The sequence below is a fragment of the Grammomys surdaster genome, unplaced genomic scaffold, assembly GCF_004785775.1.
Source record: "Grammomys surdaster isolate TR1022 unplaced genomic scaffold, NIH_TR_1.0 126391, whole genome shotgun sequence".
Taxonomy (NCBI): domain Eukaryota; kingdom Metazoa; phylum Chordata; class Mammalia; order Rodentia; family Muridae; genus Grammomys; species Grammomys surdaster.
Window position 1 is genome coordinate 13605586 of NW_021621185.1, and position 14950 is coordinate 13620535.

A 14950-nucleotide genomic window follows, 5' to 3' on the forward strand; every position below is an offset into this window, starting at 1 on the left:
GGAAAACATTTGGTTGGAGCTGGCTTACAGTTTCAGAGATTCAGCCCATTATCATCATGGTGGGTAGCATGGCAGAGTCTAGGCAGACATGGTGCTGGAGAAGGAGCTGGGTTCTATGTCTTGATCTGCAGGCAGCAGCAGGAGACTGTGTGTCACACTGGGTTTGGCTTAAGCATGGAAGATCTCAAAGCCCACCCCCCACAGTGACACACTTCCTCCAACAAGGCTACACCTACTCCAGTAAGGCCACACCTCCTATTAGTGCCACTTTCTTTGGACCAAGCATTCACACACATGAGTCTATGGGGACCGTACCTATTCAAACCACCACACTGCACAATATCCAGTTAAATTAGAATCCAAGAAAAAGAAGTCAATTTAATATGTGTGTCCCGTGGAATATTTAAGACATAGTATATTGGACCGGAGAGAAGAACCAATTGGCAAAGTGTTTGCTATATAGGCATGAAGATTCAGTTAGATTTTGAGAACCTGGACATAAAAGCTGGGCACAGAGACTGACTCCTGTCATCTCAGTGCTGGACAGAGGCCTGTGGGCGCTAAGGCTTGCTGGCCAGCCTAGGCTACTCTCTAAGTCTCAGGCCAGGAAGAAACCAAACTCAAGTATGTCTAAAATCAAGGTGGATATCACTCTGAGAAATAGGAATTGATCTTTGCCTTACCCCATCCACAGGCAGACAAGCAAGCAAGCAGGCAGGCAGGCAAGCAGGCAGGCAGGCAAGCAAGCAAGCAGGCAGGCAGGCAGGCAGGCAGGCAGGAAAGCAGGCAGGCAGGCAAGCAGGCAGGCAGGCAAGCAGGTAAGCACACACGCGCGCGCACACACAGAGAGAGAGAGAGACAGAGACAGAGACAGAGACAGAGACAGAGAAAGATGCATGCATGCACCACACAAAGATATGGTGTATGCAAAAATCATTGATTATCAGAAAACTAAACTTAATTGAGAACCTACATGTATTAGTCAGGGTTCTCTAGAGTCACAGAACTTATGGGGAGTCTCTATATAGTAAAGGAATGTGTTATGATGACTTAGAATCTGGAGTCCAACTCCCCAGCAATGGTCATCTGTGAATGGAAGTCCAAGGATCTAGTAGTTGCTCAGTCCCACAAGGCTAGTTGTTTCTGCTGATCTGTAGAAATAGATTCCAACAAATGTGCTGGCAAGGAAATGCAAGCAAGCAAAGAAGAGCGAATCTTCCTTCTTCCAATGTCTATATGTAGGTCTCCAGCAGAAGTTGTGTCCCACCATGCCTGGATCTGGGACTTGTTTTTTCCCAGGCTGACCTTGAACTCAGAGATCTCCTTGCCTGGAGCTAAGCCTTTCACAGTTATATGCCTCAAGATCTCCATGCCAAGATCCAGGTCAGAAACTTGTGTTTCTATGCCACTATGCTTCAAGATCGGAATCACAGGTGTGCCCTCCAATTCTGGATCGTAGTTCATTCCAGATATACTCAAGTTGACAACCAGGAATAGCCACTAGACTACATTTTAATAGTCAAACTTGGCAACCTTGACCCTAGGGCGTGCTCTGCTACTTAATCTTTCGTGTCTGTTCAAGTCACAAGGATTTTGGTGGGATTTGGGTTCTGAGTCTGTAGGTCTGGATGCGGTGAGTTCATATTCACAGTCCAGATGCTGCTGGCTCGAAGACCACCCTTCAAGTAGCAAGACTCTAGAACAGGCATTGCTCGGTGAGATCAACATATTCAGCTTAAATTTTCTAGTAGTCACATTTAAAAAGTAAAAATGAATGGAAAATTAATTTTAATGATAATTAACTTAGAGTATCTAAAATACTACCATTTCTTTCTTTTTTAAAACATTTATTTATTTATTTAAAACTCCAGATTTTATTTCCCTCCCAGTCACTCTCTAACTGTTCCACATCCTCATCCCCCAGCTCCACAAGGATGTCCCTACCCCCCAGCTCCCACCCTACCAGACCTCTAAACTCCCTGAGACCTCCAGTCTCTTGAGGGTTAGGTGCATCTTCTCTGACTAAACCCAGACCCAGCAGTCCTCTGCTGTGTATGTGTTGGGGGCCTCATATCAGCTGCTGTATGCTGCCTGGTTGGTGGTCCAGTATCTGAGAGATCTCAGGGGTCCAGGTTAGTTGAAACTGTTTGTCCTCCTACAGGGTCACCCTCCTCCTCAGATTCTTCCAGCTTTCCCCTAATTCAGCCACAGGAGTCAGCAGCTTCTGTCCATTGGTTGGGTACAAATCCGACTCTTTCAGCTGCTTGTTGGGTCTTTCAGAGGACAGTCATGATAGGTCCCTTTTTGTGAGTGCTCCATAGCCTCAGTAATAGTGTCAGGCCTTGGGGCCTCCCCTTGAGCTGGATCCCACTTTGGGCCTGTCACTGGACCTTCTTCTCCTCTTCTCCATTTCCACCCCTGCAGTTCTTTCAGACAGGAACAATTATGGGTCCGAGTTTTGACTGTGGGATGTAGTTTTAAGATGTAGTTTATTTCTTAATGAGATATCTGACAGTCTTTGCTGTCCAGGCTGTAAAAGTTGGCGTGAAATCCACATACATAACAATTCTCAACTCAGACTTGTCAGATTCCAGGTAGTGAGTTGCTACCTTTGTCAAGTAACCACTATACTGGAGACATAGATCATCTCCAACTGCCAGAGCAGCTCCTTGAAGTCTTCGATGGCATCAATGTCACTGTCAGCTCCTCAGAACCTAGTGGGGAGGAGGTGTCATCCCAAGACTAACCCCCTATTGTCTGCACTCACTGGTCCTGTGAATCAAACAAAGTGTAGAGGCGTTAAGAATCATTTGTGGGACTGCATGGGTATCATTCAAGCCCATGCATGCAAAATTGTTAGTTTTAAATCAAGGATTGTAAGTCTTGATGATCCTAACATTTTACCATATCACTCTTTTCGTTGAGGAAATATCCTCCTACTTGGTTAAGAATATTAAAAGCAGAATAATTAATACCTACTAGCTTTCACAAACTTTAGAATAGAAGTCTCACTTCTGGTGTGATTGTCTGAGAATAGCTCATCTTGTGACTTTGCAGGAGAAAGACAGTAGAAAAATGTTAATTGGCCATCGTACAGGCTGAACTCACTCAGGAATGGCCTTGCCTGGTGTTATTCCTGCCTCTCAGATTGCTTGGAAGTCTTTTTTAAGAACCCACTTGCAGCTGACAATTAGTCTTCTTGTTGCAGAGAAACACAAGACTCTTGGGTGAGAGACAAAGACTTTATGCCTCATCATCCAACAACTCCATAAACATCTCTATACCTGGGTCAGTGTCCTAGCTGAATAGACTTGGGAGCTAGGATGTAGCTGGAGGAGGGGGATCACCGAAGGAGATATTCCAGCCAAGACTCTCCCTCAGTCTCTCACAGTATTGCTCTCTCCCTCTCTCTCTTGCTGACTGCTGTGAGACCGGCAGTCTCTGCTGCCCTTCATTCCACAGCTATGGTCCTCTGCCTCACCAGAGGTCTACGACAGCAGAGACAGTCATCCATGCCTGGAACTTCGGAGACCATGAGCCAAAAAGAAAGCTTCCCTGCCTCTTGTGCTTGGGTGGAGTCACGTGATGAGAACCTTACTAACTCCAGGAACCCCCATCATACATAGTGTTTAGGAAACTTACCTGCTCTTAATTCTGGGAGAAAAGCATCTCTGTTTCTAACATTCTGAACAAACCTGCCATTGGCCTCAAAAGGAGATGTATTTTCATGTTTCAAAGCTATTCACTGTGAAAACAGAAAATTCCAGAACAGAGAAAAAGCAAGTGGCTCACAACACATGCAAACAATGTGGATGTACGTAGAAACTTTCCCTCAGCAGCCTCCAGGAGAAATAGGAAGTTGGATATCTGTGCTTAATTCTCTGATTTGTTACATATTATTAAGCTAATGTTGACTGACATTTTCAGTATTGTCAGGGGCAGCCCTGCTTATACACTGAAGGCCTAAAATCAGCAATAGGCCTGACATACATGCCTGCTAGCACCAAGTCTTGGGTCTTTGTGGAAAAACACTGAAACAGATGGCTAAAAGTTATTGTAAACAAGCAGCTTTGATGGAAGGCTGCCAAGCCTGGCTAGTCATAGACCTTGTAGATAGGTAAGATGGTGGATAGTACCAACTTAGATAAAGACAAGTGAATCATAGGCGGAGTCATAGTGTCCCGTCCCCTGAACCTTCACCCAGCTGACACTCTGTTCTGGAAGATATCTATACTCCCCCTGAACGCCCACACTCCTGCGTCATCCCCTTCCCCACAACCTGCCTTTTTGATATATAACCTGTGTGTGCAAAAGTAAAAATGGCAATCTGATCAGATTATAGACAGGTTGTCACTTCCTTGCGTCTTTGCCTGTTATACCCCACTCTCTTTCAGGTGACCTCCCCAGATCCCTGTTTAATGCCCTGCTGGACAGGACACAGTATCAAAAATTCATCTCTCATACTCATATATGACCACATAGTTCACAAAAGGAAAAAATATATCTAACTTAACTTAGAAAGCATATAGAGCTGGAAAGATGGCTCAGTGGTTAAGAACACAGCCTGATCCTCCAAGATCCAGAGATCAATTCCCAGCACACGACCAAAACTTAGGAAACATATACAAATAGAAGTCTGTATTTATCCAGTGCTTTCAGGGGAGGGGAGATCCATCAGTCAAATAGTAAATTAAATGGTTATTAATGGTAATGGTCTTTGCATAGAGATTGAAAATCCAAACCTACTTCCTACAAAGCACAGAATACCAATCCCTGCTGCCCTGCTTCTCTACCACATCAGCTACTTCTCCTGACCATGTTGTAGCACACAACCTTGTACTCATGATCTTCCATCCAAGCAGGTCACGTGTGCCTCCTCTGTGGGGTCATCTCAGCCTTCCTTGTAGCCAGACATTACAATGCACACTTCACTATTTATTTACTTGTTTATGTTGCTTCCTCATCAGAAAGCTTGCCCAGTGAAAGCAGGGACTCTGACTAATTAACTAGCATACACTTAGAGTTCTAGTGGCCATCTAATAAGTGTCCTGAACTGTGCTGAGTGAGTGGCAGGACGCATGAACCTGTCAACAATCCCACAGGAGGAGTCCCCACTTCCTGCCACGTGGTTATGACTTCTAGGGCCAGAATCTTAAACCACTCTAACTAGAAAATGAATTACCTCAAATATTCTATAGAATGTAGTTGACTAAAAACAGAATTGATGAAGTAAAACTACACATACCTATGAAAATGCCATTATGAAATCCATTATTTTATATTCTAAAAAAATTAAAAAGAAATAAAGAAACACGGGTTATGTTTGTTGCCCAGCAGACCATTACACAGTATGTACTTCCTGTTCCTTGCGTGCAGGGAGAGTGCTGAGTGTGTAACTCTACATCAAACTCAGAGTCTAACTGCCGCTAAAGTTTATATCAGTTCCGGTCAAATCAACCTCTGATTTGATTGGAATCCGAAAAGTAAATCAAACAGCGACACGTGCGTCTAATTTAAATGTTAATGCTTCTCGATTTGGGTTCCTCTCTCACTTCATGAAACATGTATCATGTCTAAGATTAGTGGCATACGACATTGCTCAAGTTAAACTGAGACAGGAGGCCTGCCCTTACATACATACAGTCCACCCAGCAAACACTAATTGGCACTGTGCCAGATTCTTTTACCAGGACCATAAGGGAAAAAAAATCAAACCTGGTAATAAATATGCAAAAAATGTAAACACGTGATGGCTAAACCCTTAAAAGGTGTGCACAGCAAACTCGTAATCTTCTCAAGGTCTACTTCTGCCCAGGTTGACAAAAGAAAGGAGGACAGCGGCAGTTATAGATAGAGATGAGAGAGTTTGATATGGGTGTCTGCTGTGTGCAGCATGAAAAGAGCTTTGGGGAAAAGCTTTCCTAATGATGCATTTGATGAGATGACGGAGACACGAGGCAGAAGGGGAAGCCTGGGGTTTGGAGTAGAGTCTGACTAGGCTCCTAGAGAGGAGACAGCCTGAAACAGCATTAAAGAACAGCTTTTACAAGATGATTGCAGGGGCCTCAGATCCACAGAGACAGAAACAAAGCTCCCTTGGAGGAACGCACTCTGTGATGCTGCCAGGTCAAGTATCCGTGACAAGAGTGTACTGATCTGTTTGGCAGACGTCAACCAGTCTTTTCATTTCAAAGAGAACATTGTATGTGCTATTTGCTAACACAAGATATTATTTTACCTATGTGTAAGGTGGAGTCAGGAGTTGAGATAGTGTCTCATATGGCACAGGTTGCCCAGGAACCTATTATATAGCTGACTGAGGCTGACCCTGAACTCCTCAAACCTCCACTTCCCTAAAACTGGATTGTAAGTGTGTGTCCAAGATATTATGTTCTGAATAATGAACATAAATTTGGAGATTTTAGGATAAAGCCACCGAATAAATGGTAAATTTGCATACGTGCACTTTATTCTATAGTAGGTGAACTGACAGTCCATCTTCCTGGTCAGACACACTCATTTGTGATCAATGACTTCTGGGACCAGCAAGAGAAGAAAGCAAAAATTTTTTAACGGAAAAAATTATTGTCATTTTATGTGATAATAGAATAATAAAAACCTAGAGCCCTCATTTGTTTGTTTCTCTCTGTCTTTCCTTTTTCCTCTGATTCTTTTTTTCTTTGAAGACACTTGTTTTTCATAAAATCTTTTAGCTAATGACATCTCCATAATCTCAGACGACCACATTTCTTCATGTAATTATTTTAATTGCTTTATAGTTTTATGTTGTGTCCACATGCTCTTTGTACATAATTCTCAAATATTCTGGTGAGTCTTCATTTCACTGTGAAATTTAAGGGCCGAAAGAATCTCTTACTACCCCTCCTACGCCTGTGGATCAAGTGGTTCCCAACTGAATTCACTCACAGACAGTGCAGATCTGGTTCATCTATTCTGGGCCTAACATCTCCAGGGAAGGACATTCACAAACTTAATATTCCATAGCAGGGAGGGAAATTACCTTTCCTATAAAGGCCCCTGCTGAAATTGAAGTCTATTTTCCTTTGTTTGGTTCTTGGCCAAGCTACAGAACACCTGGGGGTAAGTTTTAATGTGCATATTAAAAAGAGAGCTCCCTTTTGGGAATCTGACAAAGGGTATCAAAGAACAGCATTGCCAAGTTCCCCCCAATCGGCCCGGGTCCTATAGAGGTTTAATTATAACAGGATTTTTACAGATTGGGCCTGAATATTAGTTAGATTACATGGCAATGCAGACTTATTTCTTTAGCTTCTCCTTGGAATAGTTATGAGAATAATCGCTGCACCGAATGGCAGCTCAAACGAAAGGAAAAGAAATTCTATTCATTTTGTATAAAGAGAAAAAATTATGTTTAATAATTTAATCAGGTAAAATGAAGCACTTGGCATTCATCAGCCTCCGTTACTCGGAGCGTGTAATCAGGGGGCCTCCCTTGCTGCTTCTGTGCTCTCACTTAAAGCTGTTATTTTAACTTGTCGCATTTCCATAGCAACTGCTACATCGCTTTTTATAGTTAAAGCACTCGGCGTCATTTCTAACTGCATTAAATGCTCCTCTATTAATTGTCAGCACTGTTAAAACCTTTGGCTCTTTCCCCCACAGCTACACTTTCTCCCTGGTGTGGTTGGCATCACCCTTGAGCTAAATCTCACCACCTGATCTATTTTCCGAAAACCAAATCTTTCTTCTTAGCTGGGGAGACAACTATCTCAGAGTACTGACATAAAAATGTCGTTCCACACCCCTGTGTGCTAAAGCAGCTGGGGAAGAGGACAAAGAGAGGAGCTGCAGAGGCTGAGACCCTCCCTCCCCCATCACTAAAAGGGCCCAGAAAAGCTCAGTGTGGAAGTAGAGTGGATTGTAAGACCCAGACATGGCAGCCTGTGATGCCAACACCCGGCTCTCAGCAGGAAGAGAGGCCTGCTGGGAAAGAATTGAGGAACTGTTGGGCCCCCAACTATGTCCAAAATATTCTTCTTAAATTTACCCCCGTGTCAGCCCTACTAAGCTGCAGGTAGAAGTGGAGAAACACGAAGTGTCGATAACTGATCTCCTCCTGGCTGGAAAATACCGGGAAACAAGAAAAGACTGTTCATTTCCTTTCTGCCACTTGCACAACGCATCACAGGAGCCACCAAATCAACTCCTTTGTTATCGGGTGCCTCTTGTTTGTTTGTTTGTTTGTTTTATCTTTAGTAAACCAGAGATGTTGGGCAGCAACCCCAATGAAAATACTTAGAGCAACCACAATCACTCAGTTGCAGCTGCCCTAGGTATTTACAGCCTAGCAACCTATTTTCTATCTAGATTTAAATTATGCCTATTTAACGTTCAGTAAAAAAACGTTCAGTAAATAACCTTCAGTAAAAAATGTTCACGTTTTTTTCTAAACTTGAAACAAAAATCTGCTTTATAATTAATGTGAAAACAAGCCTATTCTGTTTAAGCCAGTTGCTTCTTTAAGCTCAGTACCACCTTTGTAAAACAGAATTAATAATAGCACCTAACACACAGGTATAATTCTGGTGGGTAAAAAACACCAAACAGCCCTCAGAGGCAGGGGGAGAGGATAGCACCAGTGTAGGGGAGTCCCTTCTTTCCTTCACCATAGAGACCTAATCGCAAGACCTTGCTCACTTTTCAAGGTGGCTTTCTCAGTGGTCATTGCAATGGCTTTTCTCTTTCACTCAAGTCTCCCCTCCCCTCCCACAAGCGTGCTTTCAGAGTAGGCACAGAGATCCTTCATAAACGGGAGTATCTTGCCACACTCTTACCCGAAACCTTTCCAAGGCCTTTCAGCCAGATCAGACACAGCTAGGACTGTGGACCTATTCAGTTCTGCCTTCCTCCATTCCTGGTATCTCACTATCCATAAGTGGTGGAGACCTCTTTTCGAAGGGTTCACTCTTCAGTCTCACCCCCACCTTTGCTTTTGAAGCAAGGTCTTGAAGCCCAGGCTACCCTTCAGCTTGCTCTCCTGCTGAGGTTTTGGCATGAGCTAGGCATGGGCACAGGTTGCTTCAACTCATTCTTGCCTTGCTCCGATACAGTCATGGCAATCTTTGCCTCAGAACTCACAATGAACATCAAATCATGCTTTACTTGTGATCTAAAGAGAAATTTTTTAAAAAGCAAAGAAAACAAAAAGCAAAAGAATAATGCAGTAATTAAGCCCACTACCAAAAGCAAAGCATAATTAAACAACCAAACAGCTAATATTATATTTACTAAAGAAATCTAATGCATAATTAAATGTCTTACAACAATATATGTACACTTAGACACACACACACATATAGACTTACATATATGTATGCTAAATGTAACAATGGACAGATTTGTCCCACCTAAACCTGTAGCTCTAAAAAATAATTTTGAGGACTCAGATAAATTGAGGGTGGGCCTAAATTCCTAGAAAAATGACTCACAACAAAATCCAAGTCATCTCTGTGAGTAGTTTTATAGCAATAGAGAGACGAACATCGTACTTAATCTTGCCACAGGGAAAACGCCAGCCCGGGGGACTTCACAGGGTGATTTACTAAACTTTTAAGAAACAAATCAGGGCTACAGAGATGGCTCCGTGGTTAAAAGCACTTGCTGCTTATTCAGAAGACTGGAGTTGGGTTCCCAGCGACCACAAAGCAGTGGAAGTACTGAGCATCCCCCGACCTGTAACGTCGGCTCCAGGGAAGCTGGCACCCTTGCCTGGCCTCCATGGGTACCTGCACTCATGTGTACATACACCTAGAAACACACATTTACAGAAGTACAAATGAAATAGATCTTAAGATATTAACCAACCCTCTAAGTTTTACCTGGACCCTTAAAGATGGAATAGGAAAAGCTTTCCCAATGAAGCTCAAGGCCAGCATGGTACATGCAGCCACAGTCAGAAATGCTGCACGTTTCCTCAAGAAGCTACAGAATATACTACTTCTGTTTCTGGGATATGCTATTTATTTCTCTTGCTGGTTTATTTTCTCATTATGTATGCATAATTTTTTTTTAAAGTATCAACCTACCATCAGTTGTGCAACTGAACACTAAGCCTCAGTTCAGAGGTAGTCTTCTTCTTTCAGATTTTGGTTTCAGTGCTGGGGATTGAATTCAGGACCCTGTGCGTGCGAGGGAAGTGCTCTACCACAGTGCTACGCCCCAGCTCTTTCAGATGTTTCTGATGGTGGTTCTTAATAGTAAGTGATCAAATTCTTTTTCTTTACAAAAATTCTTTTCTTCCTCCACGTTTAAATAAATATCAATTTCTGTTTTCTTATGAATATTGTTGTAGATGTTTAAACCCTTAAGATACCTGGAGTTTTCAACACTATTGCTTATGCCAAGAAGTGCTTGCTCATAGGAGCCTGGTATGGCTGTTCCCTGAGAGGTTCTACCAGCACCTGACCAATACAGATGAAGATTCTTGCCCAGGAATACCAATGGAAGAGCTAGGGGAAGGACTGAAGGAGCTGAAAGGGATCGCAACCCCATAGGAAGAACAATATCAATTAACTGCACCACCCAGAGCTCCCAGAGACTAAACTAGCAACCAAAGAGTACACATGGAAGGATCCATGGTTCCAGCTGCATATGTAGCAGAGCATGTCCTCATCTGACATCAATGGGAGGTGAGGCCCTTGGTCCTGTGTGGGCTTGATGTCTAGTGTAAGAGGATGCTAGAGAGGTGAGGCAGGAGTGGGTGAGTGGGTGGAGGAGCACACTCATAGAGGCAAAGGAGAGGGGGGAAAGGGAGAATGGGATGGGGGGTTTGTGTAGGGATAACCAGGAAGGGGGATATCATTTGAAATGTAAATGAACAAAATGATTAATTAAAAAAAGATATCTGGAGTTTAATTTTAATGCAAGATTGTGATGCATTTTAATCAGAGAAATCATTTTTTAAAATTATTTTTAAAGCACTTAACCAATTAAATATATATTACATATTATGAAATTACATATATTATATATGATTATAATATATACTCAAATATATATTTACATATACAATATATAATATATACTCAAATATGTATTAATGTAAAATATACATGATAATATAAATTGTATATTTTTGTATAGACATATATAGGACATAGAATACATGACATATTTATATTTATATTATATAATTATAAATTATATATTATCTTAAACTATATATATGTATATATATATTAACAAATTTCGAGTATATAAGTATAGTCAACCATTTCTTTGTGCGGGAGGATAACGTTATGTTGCTTTTCATATGTCTTAGAGAAGTTCCCCACACAGGTGGTGTCTACGTTATCATGTGCATTTCACCAGAGAAGGCTGAGATAGCGATGCATATGTTAGTGGTTAAAGTAAGCTATTTAACATATGCATCACCTAGTAGGCCTACTGTGTGTGTGCTAAGTACCTTAAAGTCTACTCTTAGTAATTCTTTTTCTTTTTTTTCCACACCCCCTTTTCCCCCTCCACCTCCAAGGAGACAGGGTTTCTCTATGTAGACTTGGCTATCCTAAAACTTTCTCTATAGAGCAGGCTGGCCTCAAACTCAGAGATCCCCTGCCTCTGCCTCCCAAGTGCTAGGATTAAAGGTGGGTACCACTCCTGCAGTGCGACTTTTAAACATATATAGCATTATTAAGTACACTATCTTATACAGTCCCTGAATTTCTTTTTTGATTTCTTGAATACCGTTGTGCTATGTTTTGTTTTTTAATCCTTTGACAAACAACTCTTGGATCTCTTACACTACCTAGCACCTGGAAATCACCATTCTGTTCCTGGCCTGTATTAACTCTTTCAGACAATAATAAAGTTGTCATTGGGAGATATAAAATCTCCTTTTGCAGATTCTTTGTCTTACTGATAAGAATAATTTACAGGCAGTCTCAGAAGGAAGTTCCAGGACAATTTTATTGGACTTCGGGAGAGAGAGAGAAAAAAAAATAGCAGGTCAGGTGGGCTCAGGATCTTGGCAGTTATCCAGAGGTGGGGGAGGGAAAGTTCAGTAGTGGAATTCTGTGAGCCGATGAATGGAGCCAGATGCTCAGACTGTCAAGACAGTCAAGATTAGGATTTTGCCTGGGTCTAAAAAAGAGAGATGGAGAAGAGGAAAGAAAAGAAATTATGTTGTTGAGTTAGAACTCAGAAAGTAGACAGGCTTATTTGAGAGTCTGTGGTCAACTGGGTGGACTAAGGGACTCTTGGTTTATTTCAGAACACCTCTATTTAAAGAGATAGTTGTTTTGTTGTATAGCTCTGGCTGGCCTCTTTAAGTAGCAGAATTTTCTTAGGACAGGAGGCCTCTGGCCTTTTCTAGGCAAAGGGTGTGCTTGTTTTTCAAATTAAAAAGATGCTATCAAACAACCGATGACCAGGACATTTGCAAAGGAGGTTACTGACCTCCAACCATCTATCTGAGAGAATATCATCGTGGTGGTCTTCATATGTCTCTGAGAGATCTCCAAAATAGGAGGCACCCGTTGTCTCCATCATCATGCCATTCATCCAGAGGAAGTTGAAGTAGGTACCAATATGTCCACAGCAGTGCTGAGGAAGAAGGTAGCAAATAGCTCTTTTCAGTTTCTTCTCCTGCTGCCAAGCACTCCTTAAGGTCATGTGCTGTTTTCTCTTCTATGGTTTCACACAGAGCCACAGTTTTCAATGTCTGTTCAGTATCTTTGTGGAACTTAGGTCTACTTATCCACTTCCCACCCCTGGGTGCAAAACTGAGTGAATGCAAAAGAGAGCACTGACTTTCCCCTTAAAAATATGCTCTTTCAGGAAGACAGGAGTGGGTGGGTGGGTGGGGGAGCACCTTCATAGAGGCTGAGGGAGGGGGATACGATGGGGTGTTTCTGAAGGGGAGACCTGGAAAGGGGAAAACAATTGAAATGTAAATAAAGAAAATATTCAATTAAAAAAGAAAAATAATTAATATGAATAGAGATTAATTAAAGTGGATTAAAGGAAATGGTAAATATATATATATATGCATATGTATATGTGTATGTGTATATGTATGGTGGTTCAAATCACTGCACTCAGGAAACTAAGGCAGAAAGATCAGTTCAAGGCCAGTCTTTTCAGCGTGTCTCAAAATAAATAAATAAATAAATAAATAAATAAATAAATCAGCAACAAAACACCTCTGTAGCACTTTCCACTTAACACAATTATTCAAGTCAAAATCAAGGGGAAAGTAGTTAATTCATGATGATACAAAAGCCACAGTTCTCATTTTGAAAGGAGCAAGAGACTATTCTGGAGCCATTTTGAGTGGCCATGGTCTGGGAACACAGATTTAATGCACCCCAAATTCCATGTTCCACAGTTGAAGCAATTTCATGGAGTTTTTCTTGTTTTAACAAAAGACTCACAAATCAAGGCAAGTTTAAAATAGATTGGTGGGTACACCAGAGAGGTAGACACATCAAGATGGGGAAGATGTTTTTTAATAGGCCCAAGACCCCCCTGTATGATGATATTCTTAGCTTTAGGATTGATGAAAGCTAATAGTCTGCTAAGTTAATAGATTCTAATAGATTTTTATCTATTTGTCACAATATGAGTTCCAATACAGAGTAAGCAAGGAAAGTCTGTTCAGAGGGCTAAACTGAGCTCAAGATAGGGTAATTAGCTTTTGGACCTACAACTTTCCAATCTCTCCACAGAATCGAAATTCTAGTCACCCAATCAGCCTCTACAGACACATTCTTTTCAGGAATTTTACTTCTTACTCAAGGTCGGGGCCTCCAAAATCCTGTTGGCTCTACTGCAAAACAGTAAAACCAATCCAGTAAGGCCAGCACCTTCCCTGAGTGTCCAAGTCGCTATCACCTCCTGCTTTTACAATTACACTTTTTTAAATGGTTCCCAGACTCATCTGTTTTTACAACAACTAATCTCAGAAAAACGCAAATAGTATTTAAGAATCCCCCAGCTTAAAACTTTAGAGTGGCACTCAGTCGCCAGAGGAGTTTCAGAAGGCTTTACTGTGTTAAAGTACTGTGTCCCAGTGTAACGCCCAGGCTTCCGGACCCATTTAAATCTCTCAGTTCAACTGACAGAGAACCACTCTTTCTGGAAGGCTGTATCCTACGCTAAATATAGGTTCCCAGCTCAAATGTAACCTACAGCGATACCTTCTTAAAATACACCCCTGCGCTACAAAACTGCATTTTTCTATAACATTTGTCAGTATGTAAAGATATTTTTATATTTATAAATAGAAATACTTTGTTTCTTTACCTAGAATATAAACTTAACGAGCAGAATCTTCATTCTTTTAACTGTCAAATCTCCAGTGCAAAGACATTAAATTTTTCGTTGTTAAGTGACTCAACATCCCAGAAAAACTTTATATTTACTTTACAAGAACAATTGGGTTTGTAAAGGTATTATAACTAAGCAAAGACGCACAACCAACATATGTCAGCTCTCTGTTTAAAGCTCAAGCCTGACTAGATTTTTTTCATCACTGAATCATTGCCTCATTAAAATTTACAATTTACTGTGAAGCATGCTAACTGTAAGCACAAACCTCATTTCCTAAATACACTTCAAGACTCCACCTCCCAGTGAGGCCGGGAACCTCCCGCTCTGTCCTGCCCCACCCCGCTCCGCCCTCTCCAAATTAGCACCGCCCAGTCCTGCGCGCCAGGCTGCAGGGAACGCCTGCGCAATGAATATTTAGCGCAAAGATTTCTGGGATTGGTAGTCCGTATTCCTGTATCCTTATCATTTGCCTGAAAAGGAAATAAAGGAGATCGCTTTGCATTTGATAAATATTAAATAAAACTCAGACAGTGTCTCAGAAAAGTGGAGGCACTGAGTCGTTACCAAAGACTACCCCACCACCCCACTCCCCCACACAAACCGGTACAGGCGCTGCTCGGACGGCCGCTCGGGGTCC

General features: G+C 41.8%; 1 long non-coding RNA gene across 1 annotated transcript; it reads right to left on the bottom strand.

Moving 5' to 3' along the window:
- Positions 1-11969: 11969 nt before the first annotated feature.
- On the bottom strand, positions 11970-14947 carry LOC114614536. The gene is made up of 3 exons (XR_003710343.1): positions 14915-14947; positions 12439-12585; positions 11970-12123 (listed from the first exon to the last, which is right to left on the bottom strand). It is a non-coding gene; the product is annotated as an uncharacterized LOC114614536 (long non-coding RNA).
- Between the last annotated feature and the right edge of the window lie 3 nt (positions 14948-14950).